Raw genomic sequence first — 6,234 nt, forward strand, 5'->3', positions numbered from 1 at the left:
CCCTTTATCTCTCTGTTTCTAAACTGCACTCTGTCTCTTGTGTCTTGTGTCTTCATTCGGTTGCTTCCTCCTTGCACCTACGGATCCTAGGGCCACCTCCGCTGGCCGGAGAGTGGTCTGGCGGGGCCCCCTGTAGGCAGGATACTCTTGGTAGCTTGCCGGGCTCTCCCAGAGGGGCGGAGGAAGAGAACCCGAGTCGTCCCAGGTCAGCCATGTGCAAGCCAAACGCCCTACCCGCTGTGCTATAGCTCCAGCCCATTTTTGTGTCGTGCATAAGAATTTCAAAACAAAATATGAAGATCCAAAAGATAACTAAAATTTTAAAAAAACATGGCCTGAATCTTATATTTGTATCTATAGATCAGTAAAGTAGGGGACTAACAATATAGAAACTATAAATAATTATTTCCATAATACAGTCAATATAGAAAAACTTTGGTGCTATACCTTCCTGGTGAACATAGTTTTAAAGGAGAACCTACAATTCTATACTTGCCAGGTTTTCTGTTTACCTAAAAATAGTGGGAAAATGAGTAGGATGAAAATTAAGCGATGAAGCACGAGATTGATCTGAACCAGGATGACTCATACACTTCTGTTTCTATTTACCATCCTCTCATGGTGTCACTAGATGACATTCATGGACATGGACTTCCAATACTTCCATGAATTAGTGAAGTATACTTCCTCTTGAATGTGGTGCTATCAGATAATGACTATTGGAGAATCAATATTACATTATTACTCAGTAATAATGTTACACATTTTGTTGCCACCATAGTGTCAGTGGAAGCAATGTAGGGAGTGTGAACGCCTAATTCTACTGTCAAAAAATAGCTGAGGAATTTGGGTGTCTATTTCCCTTCGACAGTAACAGATAGACTCTGGACAAAAGATGCCAGATAATGCCAGCACAATTCATTTTTTTTATTATAATCTTTATTTTTTAAATTTATTTAAAAATATTGAATCACTGTGAGATGCTGAAACAACAGGTTTTGATGATAAATTCTTATTATATAGAAAACATACAGTTTTCACTAAAAATTACTTGTCCAATCAAGAACTAGGAAGATTTCAAATTTAATGATAAAAGATGATTCATAAAGAGCAAAACTGGGATGATAGAGAAAATAGAATTACCTCTCAGTAATTTTAAACTATTTTTTGAGATATGGATAGTAGGCCACACCTAGTGATCATAAAAATTTACCCATCACTCTGGGGAACATATACAGTGCCAGAGATCAAAGTGAAGTTAGTTAAAAGAAAGGCAAGTGCCTTAATCCCAACTCCTGTACTCTTCTTCAATCCTAATCTGTCAATGATTTTCTAGTAGACATTGTAAATAATTTTCTTGAAGCAATTAACTGGTTTAAAAAAAACAGTTCTTTCAAAAAAATTTAAGTATGAGCAAAGAAACTATAGAATGGGTCTTTAGACAGAGTTTCCTGTTGGGAATCACAGAGGCTGGAGACAATGGTGATGTGCCTTCTGACAAACTGTCCCCAGGACATGGTGAACTTCCCAGGAGTGCCCGTGAGCTTCACTTCGGAAAGGTGGACATGTCTGGAAGCCTCTTAGAGAAAGCTCTAGAGGGATGTGATGCTAAAGACCTACCAGCATCCATGGGCCATTGGTCATGAGGTGATCTTCTGGCAGGTAGGAGGAGACCTGAGCCTGGGCAGGAGAGGCATTTGTGCAGAATTTAAATCACAGCTTCAGGATTTAGCATTTCTGCAATTAAATTTGAGAATGGACTCACCAAATACAAGAGAGATGAAACATTAGGTCATTCTGAGGCACACACATGAACCTCCTCCAGTGCTATGTAAGCACTCACCAGACACGAACCAGAGACTCATAAATAAATCTCGGAAGGAATCAACAAGTTGCAGAGATTCTTCTGGACCCCACACAAGGCTGAGTTGTATGGCATACCCTGGAGGGAGACAGGTGAGTCCAGCACCTGTCCAAAGAGACTGGGCGGCCAAAAACCTCTACAGCCAACAATTACCACTGTGTGCTCAACCAGACTCCACTGCAGTCCCTATCCAGAAAAAAAATCTGTTGAAAACTCAGGCATGCGGGTTTTGTGACTGAAATCTCTAGGCTTTCATGGAGTCGGGAATGGGTTACCTAACCCCATCTCCCTGTATTTATGGAAACCCTAGCAGTCACACACATGTGCCCAAAATGCCACCCACTTAAAAATTTACCTCCAGCTGTATCACCTCGTTGAAAGTTTTGAACTTCCTGGAACCACAGCTCAAACTCTACAATACTGATAAATCAGGAGTAGCACATCAGATTGGATGGGATATTATGTAGAAGGCATCCAATCTCAATTAACACTATATTAACACAGAATGCTTAGCCTGTAAAATTCTAGTAATCTATTTTACAAGGTCTTAATAGCTCCATTATGAGATACACAATCTTCACTAACTTTCTTCTGAGGAAACAGTTTTTGATCATTCTTTTAGTAAATTATAAAAAATAATATAAAATAAATTATAGAAGACCTGCTATGGGGAGAGGTTTAAGGGGTGGTTGGGAAAATTGGAGATAATTTTGTTGGGAAGGTGCAGTGGTGGTGGGGTTGGTGTGGGTTTGTTGAATGTCTGTAAGAAGTTGTCATGAACAACTTTGTAAAGTACAGTGTTTATATAAGAAGTAAGGGGATAATAAAAATTTTTTAAATTAAAAAGTCCTGTTGCTTCTGAACAAAGAATGCTGTGTCTTTCTTTTGAATATTATAATATATTTTATGTCTACACATTTATATTTACTGTAGAATATTAGATTTATATAATTTTAAATTTATGTAAAATATTTTCAACCTACTAGTTTATTTTTTCAACTTTACAGACTCCCTTTTAATTTTTGAGGACAGTTTTACAGATACTGAATTCTCAGTTGATTTTACAATACTGAATTCTCATCGGAACTTAAAATATATAAAATACATACACCACTACTTTGGTTTCTGTTAATAAATTTAGTGATAATGTTACTGCAGATTTCTTGCATGTCGTGACTCTTTTTTCTCTTGCTGCTTTTAAAGATTATATTTGCAGCTTGATAGTTTAAATAAAATGTGTCTCTGTGTGGAATTATTGGGATTTTTCCTACTAGGATTTTATTGAGTTTCTTATATTTGTATATCAATAACTGTAATTTGACAAGTCTTTCAACTCCCTTCTTTTCCATCTGAGGTTCCCATAATAGATATAGTGGAATATTTTATAGTGTCTCAAAAGTTCCTTAAACTCTTAATGGTGGTGAAAAGGGGGAAAACAAGAGCAATGTTTGTGCTGACAGAAATGTTCTGTATCTTGATTTTGCAAGTCAGTATATTGGAAACAATATTGTGTTATAATTTTAAAGTATTATTATGCAGAAAATTAAAATAAGTATACATTGTGCATTATTTTTTAATTATTTTTAAAATATTTTTAAATCTTGTGTATTATTTTTTAAATTTTTATTAGTAAAGCATAATGAGGTACAGTTGTAGGCTTAAAATTTTTTGTGCTTGGGTTTCAATTATACAATGATCAAGTACTCATCCCTCCACCAGTGTCCATTTTCCACCACCACGGATCCCAGTATCCCTCCCACCCCCCATCCTCCCTGTCCCACCCTGCCTCTGTGACAGGACATTCCCTTTTGTTCTCTCTCTCCTTTTGGGTGCTGTGGTTTGCAAAAGAGGCATTGAGTAGCAATCATGTTTGGTCTATAGTGTACTTTCAACATGCTTCTCCCATTCTGGGAGGATCCTCCCAACACCCTTTACTTGGTGCTCCCTTCTCTATCTGAGCTGCCTTTTCCGCTAGCATGTGTGGCTGGCCTCCAAGCCATGGAGTAAACCTCCTAGTACTTACCTCGGCTATTCTTGGGTGTTAGTCTCCTCCTATTTTGTTACTTTACGTTACCCAGATGTATGCAATCTTTCTATACCTGTCCCTCTCTTTCTGACTCATTTCGCTTAGCATGATACTTTCCATGTAGTATCACTTTTATGTAAATTTCATGACTTCGTCTTTTCTAACAGCTACATAGTACTCCATTGTGTAAATGGACCAAAGTTTCTTTAACCAGTCATCTGTTCTATTGTGTATTATAATCACATGTGAATCTCAAATTATCTCAAAATAAAACTACTCAATAAAATTTAAATTCAACTGATGAATGAAATCTGGCTTTATATCATGGGCAAGAGTGATAGCACAAGAGGTAGGGTGTTGGGCCAACCTGGGTTTGATTCCTTCATCGCTCTCAGAGAGCCCGGCAAGTTACTGAGAGTATCCCACATACAGAGCAGAGCCTAGCAACTTTCCCATAGCATATTCCATATGCCAAAAAGAGTAACAATAAGTCTCACATGGAGACATTACTGATGCCCGCTTGGATCTTAAATAAGTATTATAAAAACAGTTAATATGCTCCAATGATGGTTATTAATGTAATTTTATGCAAAGGTAATATAATTTTACTTCTGATCTTAAATGAGAATTTCGAACATGTGCTTAGAGTATGAAGCAAAGATGAATTAAAAAACTGCTTCACGACAAATACCTTAATGTTATTGTTAATTTTATGCAAAGTATGCTGCTATATTGACATCAAAGTACAAAATAAATGCAGTCACAAATTCTGCACAAGTTTAGGTAATTTTAATAATATCCTATAAACAAGTTAGGGAAAAATAGTGTTACAATATGTTCGTCACATAACATCTCCCATATCATCATCATTTCCAGGCATTCCATTTCAAGACTGACAATGACAGATTGAAACATATTTAGTGTTAGTGACAAGAATGGCAAACAATTTAAAAATGGTATCAGACAAAGAATGGCATATGGTGGTGAGATTGTTGTTGAAATATTGTATGCCTAAAACTCAACAATCAATAAAATTTGTAAATCTTTGCTTTTTTAATTAAAAAAATAAAAATAATGGCACTGCATAATAAAGATATTCATCCCAGAACAAGAAAAAGGAATTAATACAGTAGTAGTTTCCAAGTATTTTAAGGATTATTATTAAAAACACAATTACATTTAAATATACTTATAATATTAATTATATTAATTTCATTTTGAATTTCTGAGAGAATGTCTATAAGAGAAGTATAATTTCATGAATATTTTGAGTCAGTATAGAAAATAGTTACTGATCATTAGAAATGTATAGTAATGACTGATGTGTGACATCACAAGTTCTTTTGCAATGGAATTTTTAAAGCAGGGGCTGTCAGTCCACCTTCAACATTATTGCAGGTTGGGTTTCTGTGTTGAGTAGCAGTTGGTCTGAAATATAGAAAGAAGTGGTTCTCAAAGTTCAGAGTAATTCCATAGGGAGAAACTTTAAGAGATGGAGTCTGACATATCAATAGCACAATTTACTCTGACATGAATGGTTCACATCCTTAATTTGAGAAATATCGTTTATTATTCAATGTCAATATGTAAAATTATGTTTTTTTTCTGCAGTAAAAGGATGAGATTGTTTCACATAGGATGTTAAAACAATTTTGGCTATTTTGAATTTTTGTTAAAAAATTTAAATACCAGTCATATAATAATAATCAGTCTAACCCCAAAACATAGCATAAATCCCCACTCATCCCGGTACCCACTTGGTGGCAGGGCCCTTTCTCGGGGCTGCACGTCTAAATAGATACCCTGAGAATGGCAGATTTTCATCCTTGGTCTGCAGGGAACAGGAATTGAGGCACACCACGGGAGCCCAAATCTGAACCATTCCACCTCCCTCTGCTCACTCATCCAGGTACCAGCCTGGGGGCAGGGTTGGCGCCTCCCCCGCCCCCACACACACACCTAAACTCTAGACCCTGAAAGCTAGCCGCCTTTGGGACCCTGGCCTGGGGCACCTGCCTTCACTTCTGCAGCGAGGGCCAGCGCACCTAGTCGCCACCCCAACAGGTCTGTGAACTAACATCTGGACTAGCTGGGAGCGTGGCCACCACTGTAGGGGGCGTGGCTTATGCAAAAGTGGGCGTGGCCTTCTCCAAGACTGGCAGCTGCTTACATTTCAACCCTCCAAGCACTCTCAGTTCACATCCCAGCCTTTATCACCTAATTCTGTGGAAAAAATCCTGGCCACCTCAACTACAACACAACAATAATCCACTGGCTTACTCAAAATTCCAACAAAAGACCAGTATGCAAGAAGCTGTACAAGCCCAATATTAAAGAGCACCTC

Source organism: Sorex fumeus, unplaced genomic scaffold (genome assembly GCF_029834395.1).
Source record: "Sorex fumeus unplaced genomic scaffold, SorFum_2.1 ptg000171l, whole genome shotgun sequence".
NCBI lineage: Eukaryota > Metazoa > Chordata > Mammalia > Eulipotyphla > Soricidae > Sorex > Sorex fumeus.